This window comes from Choloepus didactylus, chromosome 2 (genome assembly GCF_015220235.1).
Source record: "Choloepus didactylus isolate mChoDid1 chromosome 2, mChoDid1.pri, whole genome shotgun sequence".
NCBI lineage: Eukaryota > Metazoa > Chordata > Mammalia > Pilosa > Megalonychidae > Choloepus > Choloepus didactylus.
Window position 1 is genome coordinate 221,483,074 of NC_051308.1, and position 17,575 is coordinate 221,500,648.

General features: G+C 40.1%; 1 pseudogene; it reads left to right on the forward strand.

Moving 5' to 3' along the window:
- Positions 1 to 3,885: 3,885 nt before the first annotated feature.
- Positions 3,886 to 4,444, forward strand: LOC119520242 (annotated as a pseudogene).
- Positions 4,445 to 17,575: the final 13,131 nt, after the last annotated feature.

The following is a 17,575-nucleotide window of genomic DNA, read 5'->3' on the forward strand; positions in this document are numbered from 1 at the left end:
ATCAGACTATCACCAAAATTATTACATGGGTACAGGGACACTGTACTCCAGAGGTACAGGGGCATATGGCTCAGACTGGAGCTTAGGAAAGGCTTTCAAGTTAAATCTAGCAGGGCATCCTAAAAGGAGAAACACGTGCAAAGTCAGGGAGCAACGGAAACCCAGGGTGCTTATGGGAAACTGCCAAGTGCGTCTGGCTGGAGTAGAGGGTACCGCTGAGAACGGCAGGAGAGAGAACCAGAGCCATAGGGTCAGATCATGGGTGCAGGTCTTGGGTGACTAGGGAGTACAGCCTCTATCCTGAGGCAATGGGGAGCCATGGAAGAGATTTGAGCAGGGAAGTGACATGATCAGATTTTTGTTTTAGAAGGATCAGTCTGGAGAGTGGCCTTGGGGGAAAGGGGAGCCAAGAGTTGGGGGGAGCAAGACTAGTGAGGGAGACCAGAGTAGAAAGAAAATAAGGGTGTGAATTGGGGCTGGGAGCTGAGGATGGAAAACGGACATCAAGCAGATTACCCTCTCTTGTTAACACACTTTCTTGAGGATGAAAACACAGAACAGTTCGGGATTTCAGGTGTACCCTCAGGTCATTTGATTACGTCCAGGCGTTTTTCCAGGTGAGGGTAGTGACCTCGGCAGAAGGGTATTTTCTCCACTGCATGTTGTTTCTGACTGAAAGTCACCCCATCACACCCAAGCTCTAGATGGATACTTCCTATGAATATTTATTTACCAACTGAATTTCTTCTGCTATGCAGAGCCCACTCCAAAAGTACTCCCCTATCTTCAGGGTCTCTTACCTTTCCAATTTGACCTCTGCCTCCATTGTGGAATTCTCTTTTAGATGAGATACTGTGCAGTTTCACCAAGTTTAAACACTGCTCCCTGAGCTTCTCTTTCTGCTGTCTTTCTCCAAGATCTTACTCATTCACATGGCTTAATGTAATAATAAAAATAATTATCACTATCACCTGTTTTGTAAAACCCTTTACTTTGTTAACCATGGAAACATTCCATGTCCATTTGCTCATTTGTTCCTCACAAAAACTTCATGACAATTGGCAAAAGAGTAAACTGAGGTTCAAATAGGTTAAGTGAGGTTCTCTGAGGTTGGCACACGTGTGCAGGCTGGCACTCAAGTGGACTGGAACTGTTCCGGGCAGAGCCATCACCTTTGAACTGAGGGCAGGCCATCTGGGCTGGTTCTGACCTCTACTCCAAGTTGAAGCCCTTCATCTCTACCGAAGACACAATACCTTTCACTCGGGGTCCAAAATAAAGCTCATCATTTTTCCATGGATCTAGGCTCCCTCCCCCTTCCTGCCAAGGTTAAGTTTCTCTGAGGAGTACTGTACAAAACCTTAAATTCTTTTCTAATTCCTTCCTCTCCTTGTCATATTTCTTCCTTTCTGGATAAAAGGGCCAGCTTCCTTACTTCTCCCACCTCTCATCTCTTACCTTCCAAGTCATTCCATCTACACCCCAAGTTAGTTTCTCTAAATTGTGACTTTCTGTGAGAGTGCCCTGCTTAGAAATCTTTAAAGCCTCAGTCCAATTCCACAAGTATTTGTTTAGTGCTGGGCTCGGAGCCCCAGGCTGTGCTTAGCCTCTGCGCTGTACCCTGAAGGTAGCCATGCTCATTCTTGCCTTCTTACACTTATCTGAGCTGTTCTACCTACCAGAGTGCCTTCCTTCCTGCCTAGGTGAATTCTTGTTCTATTTCAAGGTCTAGTTTAGTCTGTACTTGGTGAAGCCTCCCACTGATCATTTTCTTCTCTGAACACAAATATTGATTTTAATTTTTTGTACCGTGTCATTGTATTATTTATTCAATATGACCCATAATAAAAAGAACAGTCAGTCAAGTGAACCCAAACCAGAACTGAAATAGATGATAGAATTAGAAGTGAAGGACATTAAAACAGTTACTGTAACTATTCCATATGGTCAAAAAGTTAAACAGATACATAGAAGATATATATATATATGAAACTCAAGTATACTTCTCCTTCTTGACATGAACACTACAATGTCTAGGATGACAAATAAAGGGATTAACAACAGATTAGATATTGCAGAAGAAATTATTAGTGAACTTGAAGCAACAGAAAGTACCCAAAATGAAACAGGAAAAAATAAAAATTTTTTAAATGTATGAAGCATTATTGAGCTATGAGAAAACTTAGAGCAGCTTTCTGTATGTGTAACTGGGGTCTCTGCAAGAGAGGGAGGAGACAGAAAGTAGATTTTGAAGAAATAATGCCTTAAAATGTCCAAACTTGATGAAAACTATACAATTACAGAACCAAGAAGCTCAATAAACCCCAAGCACAAGAAACAAGAAGAAAAAATCCACCAAGCCTCATCATAATCAAGTTGTTCAAAACAAATGAAAATTGAACATCTTAAAAGTAGTCAGAGAAAAAAAGACTTGTTTGGTACAGAGGTAAAAAGACAAGGATGACATCAGATCTCGTTACAAACAAGCATGACGACAATGGAGCAATATGTTAAAAGATCTCAGAAAATGTATTAGTGTATTCAGTAAAGTATATCTAGCAATAATATCCTTCAAAAAGGAAAGTGAGTTTTGATAATGGATGATGGTGATAGTAGAACAACATTATGAATGTGCTCTACACCACTGTATACTTGCAAGTGTTAAAATGGGAAATTTTAGGTTATATATGGTACCAGAACAAAAATGAAATTTAAAAAAGGGGAGGGGGTGTTGGAAAATGTATTTTCCAACATACAAAAGCTGAAAGAATTCATTACCAGCTGCCCCATAGTAAAGAAAATGTTAAAGGAAGTCCCTTAAGTGAAAAGAAAGTGATACCAGATGGAAAACTGGAGCTATGTAAAAGGAATGAAGATCACTGGAAATGTAACTACATGGGTAAATAAACGTTTTTCTTATAATTAAAACATTTTTGAAAGATAATAGTCTGGATCATGACACCAATCAAGATGGTAGAATGAGAAGCTTAAGAAGCTTCCCCATGGAAGCTTTGAACAACCAGCAAGAACTGGCAGAAACATCTTTCTCAAAGCTCCAGGAAACAGTTAAAGGCTGCAATAAGAGGGTGAGCATTGAATCAAGAAAAAGGCCACTCAAAAGCAGTAGGATCTCCTGTCCCCTGGCTGGTCCCCCACCACCACCTTGGTCCCATTTCTAGAGGGAATAGAGTAACTCTCATGCACATACTGGGAATATGTATTTCTGGTCCATTTTGTCTGGTGCTGAAGGACTTGCTGTCCCAAAACTAACCCGTTGAGCTCTCCTACAGAATGCTGTGGGAGAGCAGTCAAGTCGTGCTGCCTGGGGTAAGCATGCTGGCTGTTGGATATGCAATGCAATGCCTGGGAGCATGAAGAAACTGTTTTCTAGGGAGGAGGGGACATATGTATCTGTGTAAATGGGGGAATTTCTAGGTCCGAATGTGCATGCTCAAGACAGATCATATGAGAAAAGACAAGAGAGGCCCCATGCTTTGGCCTGGAGCTATTCTCTAAACTCTTATATGGGTAAGATCTGAAGGAAAGCACTCTCCCAGGTCTATTGGCAAAGAGTGGGAGAATTATTTCCTTTTTTCCTTCTTTTTTTGTTAGCTCCTGGCATTCAGGGAAAGCTCTGTTGTAACACTAGCTGGATACAAGTGTAAGGAACAGATGCCTTAAAGTCTATATTTCAGTGATAACACATTAAAATGTCAAAATGTCTAGATTTCAACAAAAGATTACAAAACATACCAAAAAAAAAAAAAAAATGAAGGAATAGCCCAGGCAAAAGAGAATATTAAAGCATTAGAAACCATCAGTGAGGCTTCACAGGGAGTTGAGGCGAGGAGAGTGTGTTCCGAATTATTTACTGCTGTTTTCATCATGGTTCATCAGCTAAACTGCGTCGTTGCTGTGTCCAGAACGTGGGCATCGGCAAGAACAGAGACCTGCCCTGGCCCCCACTCAGGAATGAATCCAAGTATTTCCAAAGAATGACCACAACCTCTTCAGTAGAAGGTAAACAAAATTTGGTGATTACGGGTGGAAAGAACTGGTTCTCCATCCCTGAGAAGAATTGGCCTTTAAAGAACAGAATTAAGCTAGTTCTCAGAAAACTCAAGGAACCCCACAAGGAACACATTTTCTTGCCAAAAGTCTGGATGATGCCTTAAAACTTATTGAGCAGCCAGAATTAGCAAATAAAGTAGACATGGTTTGGATGGTGGGAGGCAGTTCTGTTTATAAAGAAGCCATGAATCAGCCAGGCCATCTTAGACTGCTAATGACAAGAATCATGCAGGAATTTGAAAGTCACTTATTTTTTCCAAAAATCGATATAGAGAAATATAAGCTTCTCCCAGAATACCCAGGTGTTCTTTCTGATGTCCAGGAGGAGAAAGGCATTAAGTACAAATTGGAAGTGAATGAAAAGAATGATTAATGTGAAGATGTTTTCTGACTTAATTCGTTTCCCTTCCCCCACCACCAAAATTAAGTATTTTCACATTAGAAAAAAAGACTTTTGTTAACTAAATCTATAGATTATTATTTCTCAGCATTGTGGTTTTACTTGCCATTAATCTTAACTGAACTGTATCAGATATCATTTGTGAAATATTACATTGTGAAATTTAATGCCTATCTCTCAAGGGTATGGCTTAGGTCCCCAGTACCTGCCTAGGGTAGCATATCTATCAAGGTAGCCTAAAGTGGAGAGTTCCTGATATCATGAGTTGAAACCAGGACCCATAGAAATAGAGCTAGTCAGATTAGTCCAAAGGGCAGGAAGGGATTAGAAACAGAAGAAGAACAACTTGTATTTTAAAAGAAAATTGGCTCAGAATAGGGACTGACAATTATTCTGGTTAAATCATCCTTTTGAAAAAAATTCTGTTCACTCAGATAGGAAATCAGTGAATTGAGAGTTCAAATATATTCAGTAGGGAAGGTAGAGGTAGGTAGAAGATGAACCTTTTGAGGGTTAAAAGAGGAGAAAAGGTATAAGACCTTTAAAAATTCTGTTTCTCATCATCAGTGAGATTCAAAGAGTTGTTACATGACAGAAAAAAAAATAGACTGCTCTTTACAGAAAGAGCTCAATCTAACAACAAGCATAGTGGGTAAAATTAAACTCAAAGAGTTACTGAGTTGAGAATGGATATTGCTAGAAACCAAGATTAATTTGTTAGAAAATAAGCTTCACAACATTAAAAAATGAAACTTATACAATATTTTTTACCCATCATGTTAGCAAAGATTTAGATTATGATATCTAAGAAAATAACATTTTCAGGATTTTCTGCATTATAAATTGGCATAGCCGTTTTAAAACTGTAAATTAGCAATATCAATTAATTAAAATTCAAAATTTTCATACCCTTGGAACTCAGAGCTTGTATTTCTAGAAATTAATCCTGAACTAAAAAAAAAAAAAAAGAACCAAGAGTATTTGTTGAAGACTTTTTAAAAAATAACAATTTGGTGGTGGTGGATACCTGAAACTATCAAACTACAACCCAGAACCCATGAATCTCGAAGACAATTGTATAAAAATGTAGCTTATGAGGGGTGACTACGGGATTGGGAAAGCCATAAGGACCACACTCCACTTTGTCTAGTTTATGGATGGATGAGTAGAAAAATAAGGGAAGGAAACAAACAAACAAACAGACAAAGGTACCCAGTGTTCTTTTTTACTTCAATTGCTCTTTTTCACTTTAATTATTATTCTTGTTATTTTTGTGTGTGTGCTAATGAAGGTGTCAGGGATTGATTTAGGTGATGAATGTACAACTATGTAATGGTACCGTGAACAATCGAATGTACAATTTGTTTTGTATGACTGCGTGGTATGTGAATATATCTCAATAAAATGAAGATTAAAAAAAAATAACAATTTGGAAACAGCCAAATGTTGATCAATAAAGAAATATCTAACCAGTATATGTATAAAATTTAATATTCCATAGCAGTTAAAATGACTGAGATACTGACAGAAAAATGTCAAAGATTGTTAAGTGAAAGAAGCAAATTGTATATATTAGCAAAAATTTTAAATAAATATTAATATGTATCTGAAAAAAAAAAAAAAAGAAGAAGAAACCATCAGTGAGGAGGGCCAGACCTGGGATATACCAGACAAAGACTTTTAAAAAATTATCCTAAATATGCTCAAAGAGTGGAAGGAAAACATGGACAAGGAACTAAAGGAAATCAGGAAAGCAATAGATGAACAAAAGAGAGTATCAATATGGAGATGGAAATTATGAAAAGGAACCAAAAGAGCTGAAAACCACACAGATATTTAAAATTCTCTAGAGGAATTCAACAGCAGATTGGGGCTGGCAGAAAAAGAATCAGTGAATTTGAAGATGAGACAATTTAAATCATCTAGTGTGAGGAACAGAAAGAAGAAACAATGAAGAAAAGTAAACAGAGCCTGAGGAATCTGTGGGATGCCATCAAGCATATAATATATGCATGTGGGAATCCTAGAAGGAAAACAAAGAAAGAAAGGAGCAGAGAGAATATTCAAAGAAACAATGGCTGAACGCTTCTAAAATTTAATGAAAGACATGAATATACATCCATGATGCTCAACAACTCTAAGAGGATAAACCCAAATAGACCCACACTGTTTTATTTGTATATTATAATCAAACCATTGAATGTCAAAGATAAAGAAAGAATTCTGAAAGCCTCAAGAGAGAAGCAATGTGTCACATACAAGGGACCCTCAATAAGATTAAGTGCCATTTTCTCATCAGAAATCATGGAGACAAGAAGGCAGGGAGAAGACACATTTAAAGTGCTGAAAGCAAAAAGTTGCCAACCAAGAATTCTGTACCTGGCAAAACTGAGGAGGGGTTAAGACATTCCCAGATAAACAAAAGCTGAGGGAGTTCAGGGAGTTCATCACCACCAGACCAGCCCTAAAAGAAATGCTAAAGGCAGTTCTGCAGATTGAAAGGAAAGGACAGTAAACAACTGACTGAAGCCGCATGAAGAGATACAGATCTCCAGTAATGATAACGACATGGATAAATATAAATAACAGTAGTATTGTTTTTTTTCTTGTTTGTAGCTCTACTTTTTACTTCTTACAGGATCTAAAAGGCAAATACACAAAATATAATAATCAGTGGTTCTGGACTCATACTGTATAAACATGTAGTTTGTGACAAGAACTACACAAAGGTGGGGGGACAGAGGAGTATAAGAACATAGTGTATATACTTTTGAAGTTAAATTGTACAAAAGCAAACAAAATTGTTATGAACTTAGGATGTTAAATTTAAGTCTCATGGTAACCATAAACAAAATAGAGAATATGCAAAGTTATAGGGACAGAAAGTAGAGTACAGGTTACCAGGGGTGGGTGACAGGGGCAATGGGGAGTTAATGAAAAGTGAATGTAGGGTTTCTGTTAGGGGTAAAGGGAAAGCTCTAGTAATGGATGGTGGTGCATGAACCACACATTGTGAATGTGATTAATCCCACTGAATGGTATGCTTGGGAAGGATTGTGATGGGAAGATTTATGTTGTATATGTTTCTACAAGTTGAAAAAGAGAAAACCTAAAGAGATAATGACAATTAAATGCAATACATGATACTGGATGGGATCTAAGAATGGAGAAAGTTCAAAAAGACATGATTAAGACATAAGAAAAAATTGGAATATAGAATATAAGCTTTATATCAATGGCAAATTTCTTGACCTTGATAACTGTACTTAAGTTGATTACGTAAGTGAATATCCTTGTCTCCAGGAAATGCACATGGAAGTACTATGTGTTCAAGGAGTATGATGTATGTAACCTGCTATGAAATATTCAGAAAATAGATAGATGACAGACAGACAGATAAGATAGACAAGTAGAGGAAGTGTGCTGGTTTGAATGTATTATGTCCCCCAGAAAAAGCCATATTCTTTGATGCAATCTTATGGGGCAGACATATTAGTGGGGATTAAGTTGGAACATTTGGATTAGGTTGTTTGCAGGGAAATGCGCCCTACCCAACTGTAGGTGATAACTCTGATATTTCCATGGAGGCGTGGCCCCACCCATTCAGGGTGGGCCTTCATCAGTGGAGCCATATTAATGAGCTGACAAACAGAAGGAACACAGTGCAGCTGTGAGTGACATTTTTAAGTGCAGCTGTGAGTGACATTTGGAAGAGGAGCTACAGCCAAGAGGGACACTTTGAAGAAAGCACATGAGCTGCAGATGAGAGACAGTTTAAAGATGGCCATTGAAAGTAGACTCTTGCTCTGGAGAAGCTAAGAGAGGACAAATACCCCAAGTGCAACTAAGAGTGACATTTTTGAGGAACTGAAGCCTAGAGAGGAATGTTCTGGGAGAAAGCCATTTTGAAACCAGAACTTTGGAGATGCCAGCCACATGCCCTCCCAGCTAACAGAGGTTTTCTGGACACCATTGGCCATCCTCCAGTGAAGGCACCTGATTGCTGATGTGTTGCCTTGGACACTTTATGGCCTTAAGACTGTAACTGTGTAACCAAATAAACCCCCTTTTATAAAAGCCAATCCATCTCTGGTGTTTTGCATTCCAGCAGCATTAGCAAACTAGAACAGTACGGTAGGTAGGTAAGTGGATAGAATGATACATCAAGGTAGCAAAAATGTTAAAATTGGCGGATCTAGGTATCTGGGGGGGGGTATGTTGGAGTACTCTGTATGGAGTTTGACCTGCAAGTTTGAAATTATTTTAAAATAAAAAATAAAAAGATAATAGCCTATTTAAACAAAAATAATAACAATGTATTGTGGATTTTATGATATATAAAAGTAAAAAGTATGACAAAAAGAATACAAAGACTGGGAGGGTAGAAATGGAAGTACTCTCTTGTAAGGCTCTTAAACTATAATAAGTAAAGTGGTAGAATATCACTTGAATCTTGACTCTAATAATTTAAAGATGTACATTATAAACCCTTAAGCAACCACAAAAACAAAACAAAGAGTAATAGCTAATAATCCAGCACAGAAGAAAAAATGGGATCTGAAAAAAAATACTCAATTTTTTTTTTAAAAAAGCAGGAAGACAAGACAAAAAAGAACACAAAGATAGGTAAGACAAATAGAAAAGAAACAGCTGTTTTGCTTAATTGATAGGATCGGATTCAAAGGAAAGAAATAGATGGTCTCATACTACTTTAGAATTTAAAAGCTAATTTTATTGGCATTAGCAAAATTAAGAAAATATTAAATAAATTAAATGGTTAGAATTAAATGACTAGCTCAATTACAGAAACAGAACAAAAGAGAAATAAGAATACCTCACTGGTCAGGCAGCAGCATCCATGGGTTTGAAAAGCAACGCGCTGGGAAGCCTTTCACTCTGTGGCGGTCCCTGGAGCCCCGAAAGGGAATGCATCAGCCACACAAAGTGTGTCCACCTTGCAGGCGAAGGCTTCAGGGAGTCCAAGAGGGGCTTTCCCTTTTAAAGCCCAAAATACATTTGTCATAATTAAGAGTGTTCCCTTGAAGGTGAAACTTGCCAGACTTCACGTCTCCACGGCAAGACTGCCTCATGACTTGTTGGTGTTATTTAGGATGCTTTGTTTCTAAGGATGTGGAACACTAAGTCTTATGAACATGTTTCCACAGACGTCTATTATTTAGATGTTATATATTAACCTTTGGGTGAGGCCACAGGGACATGCTCTGCAGCATCCGTGCTCCTTAGCACATAAGGTCCCAGAATCCTTTACGTATGTAGCTACACAACAGCAAGATGGTAAGACTCAAACCTAAGAAGATCATTAAAAGTCAATGGTCTAAACACCCTAATCAAAAGGCAGTGATTGTCATATTGCATAAAAAAGCAAGATCAAAGCACATGCTGCCAACAATAAACATATTTTAAACATAAAAGTAAAAGTAAAAGGACAAAAGAAGATATACCATGCTAACACCAGTCAAAAGAAAGCTGAACAGACTACATTAATAGCAGACAAAGCAAATTTCAGAACAAAGAATATTACCAGGGATAAAGGTCATTTCATAACGATAAAGGAATCAATTAAGATGTACAATCCTAAACATATATGCAACTAATAAAAGAGTTACAAAATACATGAAGCAAAAACTAATAGAACTGCAAGGAGAAACAGACGAATCCACAACTACATTTGGAGATTTCCTAGCCCTTTCACAATAATTGACAGAATAAGCAAACAGGAAACCAATAAGAATATAGTAGACTTGAACAACTTTCAACCAATTTGAGGGAAATTTATGGCACCAGATGCCTATACTAAAAAAGAAGAAAGGCCTCAAGTCAATAACTTCAGTTTCTACCTTAAGAAACAAGAGAAAATTAACTAAAAAAAAAACAGAAGAAAAGAACTAATCAAGATCAATGCAGATATCAATGAAATAGAAAACAGAAAAAGAATCAATTTAAAATCAACCAGTGCTTGTTATATGCCAGGAACTAGACTTACATACTTGGCCCCTTCCTCCTGAGGATATAGGATTTTATATAAGTGTCTCATGCAACTGTGGGTATGCACAAGTCCAAATTCTGTAGGGCAGGCAGCAAACTGGAAACTCCAATGATGTTCGATGAACTCCCCAGGCAGTGAACTGACAACTTCAATGAAGGTTTCGATGAACTCCTCAGGAAATGAACTGGCAACTTCAATGAACTCCTCAGGAAATGCTTCACTGGTTAGCCGAAGAAGAAGTGAAGGTCCTCTAACTTTCTCGCTTTAAAGTCTTCAACTGATTGGATTAAATCCAGCTGATTGAATTCTCTCAGTGTGGAAGTTATGCTCTTCTTTGATGTAATCAGTCACAGCTGCAGCCAATTGACTGATGATTTAATAAACCAGCCTTCTGGTTTATTAACCAGCCACAAATGTCCTTGCAGTAATGGTTAGGCCGGTGTTTGCTTGACCAGACACCTGGACACCATCACCTGGCCAAGGTGCCACATGAACCTAACCATCACAGTTCACCCCTTGTCAACTTGGCATTTATACACATCACCTTAAACCATACTGTATCTCTAAGTGGAGAATAACAGACATGTATTTCACCTAACAATACTCAGCTGTCCTGCCTGCAACTGGAAACACACTAAATCTCTGCAGAATAGGGTGCAAATCCTTGGGTAACATTAACTCTTAAACTAGATTTCCTTTAACTTAAATACTGCAAATGAACAATACAGCTTATGTCATATGGTAAGGGGATAAGATAGAGAAGAAAACAAAGATATTTGCTTTGCAGACAAATACAAACATACTCATAACAAAACAAGGAGGAAATATTCGTGCCATCATAGTCCTCGTTTCTGTAACTGGTCACATGGCTGTAGTTCATATTTATCACTACCTTCTTCCACTACCCATTTACCCTCAACAAGCATTTCAGCTGGCCGTGGTTCTTTTCCTGGTGGGGTGACCCAATCCTTCATTCCTGAAGTTTCTTGGCCATTGGTAGTCCTGCCTGGATTGGGTTGTTGCAGTTTTCCATTGACTTTAATCACAGGGCATGGTAGTACTAAGAGATGCCCGAGGGGATCTCCTGTATTCCAGGAAAATTCTTCTTTACCTCCATTGTGTAGTTGCAGTGCTATTTCACCTTGATAGTCAGGATCAATCACCCCAGCCAGTACAGTAATCCCCTTCCTTGCCTGTTGATTCAGAGGCGTAAGAAGCCCAAAGTGGCCAGGTGGCAGTCTTAACTTCCAGTTCAATGGAATTATTGTTGTGGTTCCTGGTGGAAGCACTCCTCCTTTTGGAACTAAGACTTGTAGACCAGCAGAACTTAAGCTTTCAGGGACAGGGAGCAAAAATTTTCCTAGTGGATCACTAGGAGTGATAGTGAATGATGCCACTCCTGTTTCCACCCCTTGATTCCTGGACCCATGATTCCTGGCTATGGGAGAAACATCACCATAGAGTGGATGCTGATTCAGAGCATACACAACCTCCTGGAGAACACTGCCCCAGCCCCACAAGGTATTGCCACCTAGTTGAAAACAGACCATTCCACTGTTCTATCAACCCAGCTGCCTCTGGATGATCAGGAACATGGTAAGACCAGATAATTACATGAGCATGTGCCCATTCCCTCACTTCATTTGCTGTGAAGTGGGTTCCTTGGTCAGAAGCAATGCTTTGTGGAATACCATGATGGTGGATAAGGCATTCTGTAATTCCATGGATAGAAGTTTTGGCAGAAGCATTGCATGCAGGGAAGGCAAACACATATCCAGAATATGTGACTATTCCAGTAAGAACAAATCACTGCCCTTTCCATGATGTAAGTGGTCCAATGTAATCAACCTGCCACCAGGTAGCAGGCTGATCACTTTGGGGAACAGTGCCATATCGGGGACTGAGTGTGGGTCTCTATGGCTGGCAGATTGGGCACTCAGCAGTGGCTGTGGCCAGGTCAGCCTTGATGAGTGGAAGTCCATGTTGCTGAGCCCATGCATAACCTCCATCCCTACCACCATGACCGCTTTGTTCATGAGCCCATTGGGCAATGACAGGAGTGGCTGGGGAAAGAGGTTGATTGGTATCCACCAAATGGGTCATCTTATCCACTTAAAATCATCTTCTGTTGAAGTCATCCTCTGGTGAGCATTCACATGGGACACAAATATCTTCATTTTTTGCCCACTCAGAAAGGTCTATCCACATACCTCTTCCCTAGACTTCACCAATTTTCCAGTCACGTTCCTTCCGAGTCCCTGACCATCCAGCCAAACCATTAGCAACAGCCCATGAATCAGTATACAGATGCACTTTGGGCCAGTTCTCCTTCCAAGGAAAGTGAACAACCAGGTGTACTGCTCAAAGTTCTGCCCACTGGGAGGATTTCCCCTCACCATTGTCCTTCAGGGACATCCCAGAAAGGGGCTGCAGTGCTGCAGCTGTCCACTTTTAGGTAGTGCCTGCATATCATGCAGAACCATCTGTAAACCAGGCCCAAGTTTTCTCTTCCTCAGTCAACTGATTGTAAGGAACTCCCCAAGATGCCATAGCTGTGGACTGGGAAAGAGAAGGTAAGATGGAAGGAGTGGGGGCCATGGACATTTGGGCCACTTCCTCATGTAATTTACTTGTGCCTTCAGGACCCACTCGAGCTCTATCTTATATATACCATTTCCATTTTATGATGGAGTGCTGCTGTGCATGCCCAACTTTATGGCTTGGCAGGTCAGGCAACACCCAGCTCATGATAGGTAACTCAGGTCTCATGGTAACTTGGTGGCCCATGGTTAAGTGTTCTGTCTCTACTAAGGCCCAATAGCAGGCCAACAGCTGTTTCTCAAATGGAGAGTAGTTATCTGCAGAGGATGGTAAGGTTTTACTCCAAAATCCCAAGGGCCTGCATTGTGATTCTCCTATAGGAGCCTCCCAAAGGCTCCAAACAACATCTCTATTTGTCACTGACACTTCCAGCACCATTAGATCAGCTGGATCATATGGTCCAAGTGGCAGAGCAGCTTGCACAGCAGCCTGGACTGTCGCAGAACCTCATCTTGTTCTGGTCCCCACTCAAAACTAGAAGCTTTTCTGGTTACTCAGTAAATGTGCTGGGGTAGCACACCTAAATGAGGAATATGTTGTCTCCAAAATCTAAAGAGGCCAATTAAGTGTTGTGCCTCTTTTTTGGTTGTAGGAGGGGCCAGATGCAACAGCTTATCCTTCACCTTAGAAGGGATATCTCAACATGCCCCACACCATTGGACACTAGAAATTTTACTGAGGTGGAAGGTCTCTGTATTTTTATTGGATTTATCTCCCAACCTCTGACATGCAAATACCTTACCAACAAATCTAGAGTAGTTGCTATTTCTTGCTCACTAGGTCCAATCAACATATCAAAATAATGGACCAGTGTGATGTCTTGTGGGAGGGAGAAACAATCAAGATCCTTGCAGACAATATTATGACATAGGGCTGGAGAGTTGATATACCCCTGAGGTAGCACAGTGAATGTATACTGCTGGCCTTGCTGACATCCATAAGCCCCAACTCTGACTGGTGGACCAGAATGACGTTTTGGGTCTCCTGGCATTAATGTCACTTCTGAACCAGTTTCTAATAATCCCATAAATATCTTTATCATTTCCTTTTCCCCAATGCACATTTACCCTGGTAAAAGGTTGTAGGTCCCTCTGGGGAAGGCTGGGAGGAAGATTAACAGTATAAATTTTTGGCAGTTTAACAGGGTCCTTCCCCAAGGGTACCCAGCCTTTCCCTCACTCATGGGGCTCTGGATCTGTAAACTGTCTTAAGTCTGGGAATTGATTAAAGGGCCGTGACTCTCTGTTTTTATAATTCAAGGCAGACTTTTGTTCACTTGACCTAGAATTCTTCTGCCTATACAGTTCAATCAAGAATTTAGAAGACTGCTCATCTATTTTACTACTAGGTACTCCATGATCTACTAGCCAATGCCGTAAGTTTCTGTGAGTCAGATTACTTTGCTACTTTAAGCCTGTTTTCCATCATGGTAGCCACACCCATCTTATCTTTGGTGATCAACTGCCAACTCGGGATCCGATTATCCCCTTTATGTTTAAGGATTCCAGCTCAGTGACAGCAGTTCCTACAGTAATACCTGACCTACAGAGAAGGGCGACTACAGAGCTTTTCAGGGATGAAGGAGCTAGTCTCGCAAATTTATTCCTCACAGTCCTGGTAAAAGGTGTGTCCTCTGGACATTCCAGGGGTGTATGAGCAGGTCTTCCATGAGAAATCCCCTCTAACATTCCAATCTCTCTAAATCTTTGGATTCCCTCCTCTACATTATATCAGGCAGTTCTGACATTTTGACCTCAGGTAATGTTGGCCACCTTTTGATCCATGTTTCAGCCAACCACCCAAACAAACTGTTAACACCCTTTCTAACCCCTCACGCCAAAACATTGAATGCAGAATCTCTGCTTAGTGGGCCCTTATCAGTAAATTCAGCCTGATCCAACATTATATTTCTTCCACCATTATCCCACACCCTTAATATCCATTCTCACATACATTCCCGATTTCTGTGTAAGTTGGAAAACTCATACAGTTCTTTTGGAGTATAGTGTACTTCCTCATGGGTCACATTGTACCTCACCCTTCGGGGCCTGTTGGGACTTTAGTCTAGTTATAGGTCTTGAAGCAAAGAATGGTGGTGGGGGTGGGTAATGAAAAGAATGAGAATTATCCCTCTAGCCATTTACCTGAGGACCTTCTGTTGCAGTTTCATCTCCTGAAACAGGATTAATCTCTCCAGAGCAGTGAGGGCTGCTTCCTCAGGGGAGGTGACTACAGGTTTAGCAGGCACTGAAGGGTTAATCTCTTTAGGTGGAGGTTGGATGGCAGGCTCCTCAGGGCAGACAGGAGGTTGGGAAGCTGTTTCCTCAAAGCAGGTTGGAGGTTGGGTAGCTGTCTCCTCAGGGCAGACTGGAGGTGGAGGGGCAGGGCTGTTTGCTCACTACAGGTATATGTAACAAAGACTCAGCAGAATCCAGGGTTCCAATGTCCTCACTGCCATTATTATCAATCCATATGTCCCCATCCCAAGTTTCAGGATCCCATTCTTTCCCAATCAATGCCTTTACTTTAACAGCAGACATCATGCAAGGTTGAGATTTTAGTTTATTTGTAAATCTTCTACTTGCCTAATAAGACTCTGGGTCTAGTTTTCAGAAATCTCAAGTCTGCGGCCACAGGAAATAAGATTTTTTTTCAGGGCACACATAGAAACCATTACATCTGTCATACAGTGCTTAAGTTTCAAATTTGTAGCCTTTAGCTTGTCCCTTTCTCTTATAACTTTATCCAGTCTATCTAAGCACAACTAGCCAACATCATTATACCTCTTAACTCTGCAAAACTCTGCTGAGGTATCAAAAACAGTCACCCAGAGTCTTGCTTCATACAAGAGTATGATTCAGAGAATCAAATGGTGATATTTTGAATATCTCCATTGCCAACTCATGCCATGGACTGTCAGTGCCATCTTGATTATTAGAAATGGAGTCAATAGTGCCTTTGAAACTAATCAGAGTAGAAAACCAGTTGTAAAAGCCCATTTTAAGATTCTGTTTCTCAAGAACCATTCCCGGTACCAAGTTGTATTAGTGCCCTAGGGAAAGAGAATCAACAAGCTGTATCTATCTATAAATGTAAGACTTTGTAAGTGTCTCACACAACTGTTGGTATGCACGAGTCCAAATTCTGTAGGGCTGGCAGCAAACTGGAAATTCCAATGAAGATATTCGATGAACTCTGCAGGCAACACTTCACTCGGTAGCCAAAGTGAAGGTCCTCTAACTTGCTCACTTATAAGTCTTCAACTGATTGGATTAAATCCAGCTGACTGAATTCTCTCATTGCGGAAGACACGCCCTTCATTGATGTAATCAGTCACAACTGCAGCCAATTGACTGTTGATTTAATAAACCAGCTTTCTGGTTTAGTAACCAGCCACAAATGTCCTTGCAGTAATGGTTAGGCCAGTGCTTTCTTGACCAGACACCTGGACACCATCACCTGGCGAAGTTGACACATGTTCCTAACCATCAGGAGTTAGGTAAGTGGTTATCAAATTAGCCTAATATGAAAGGTTCTGTGGTTTAAACCAGGTGGAAAATGTTAATTTTTTTTTGAGGTGTGGTAATACCATTGGCTCAGTGGTCTGTAGCCAATTGCCTTGGGTCAAATCCATGCTTGTCACTTACTGGCTGTAGAACTTAGACAAATCCTCCAACTTCCGTTTCCTCGTCTCAAAAAAGTACACGAGAGTACCTATCTTACAGAGACACATGAAGCATCAGATAAGATAATCTTAGCCCATTGGCTGGCACATAGGAAATCCTCAATAAATGGTAACTATTAATTCAAGGCTAATAGCATAACATGGTATGGCTTTGGAATTAAGACTGAGAAGTTCAAATCCTGGTTCTGCTACTTACTAGTTAGGTGATCTAGGGCAAATTACTAATCCTAGCCTAATTTTTTCTCTCTTGGAAAGGTAGGGTGGTTCTGTGTGAGTTCAAACCTGGCTCAGTGGGTAAGTGAATGGTGGCCATTTTAAACATTCAACAAAATTTATCCGATACTGTAGCCCACTGCAGCCCTGGTCCTTTGCTTGAGGAAAAAAAACAAAACAAAAAAACAGAAAAAAACCACCGTATTTATGCGCCAGGGACTGTATTGTTTTACAAATATCAACTCATAATCCTCATTACAACCCCAGTTTACAGGTGAAAAAATTGAGAGGTTGTGTAACATAGCTAGTACCTGGTGATCAGGCTTCAAAACCAGGGGGTCTGAAGTTGGCAGCAACTGCCCTCTTGTCTATAAGCAAAGGCCAGAAGAATGGAGAGTCTACAGGTAAGTATGTTGCAGGATGAAGTTCAGCAGAAAGGGTTGGACCTAGAACAGCTGCTGAGTTGGCTGCAGCTGTACCTAGAAGAACTATCTGTATTTCCTACTCAGTCCCACACAGAATTTCAAGAAAACCCCAATGATTGTGTGGAAAAAAGCTACTAATACCATTTGAATTTTACTAAGTACCTTTCTCCAGA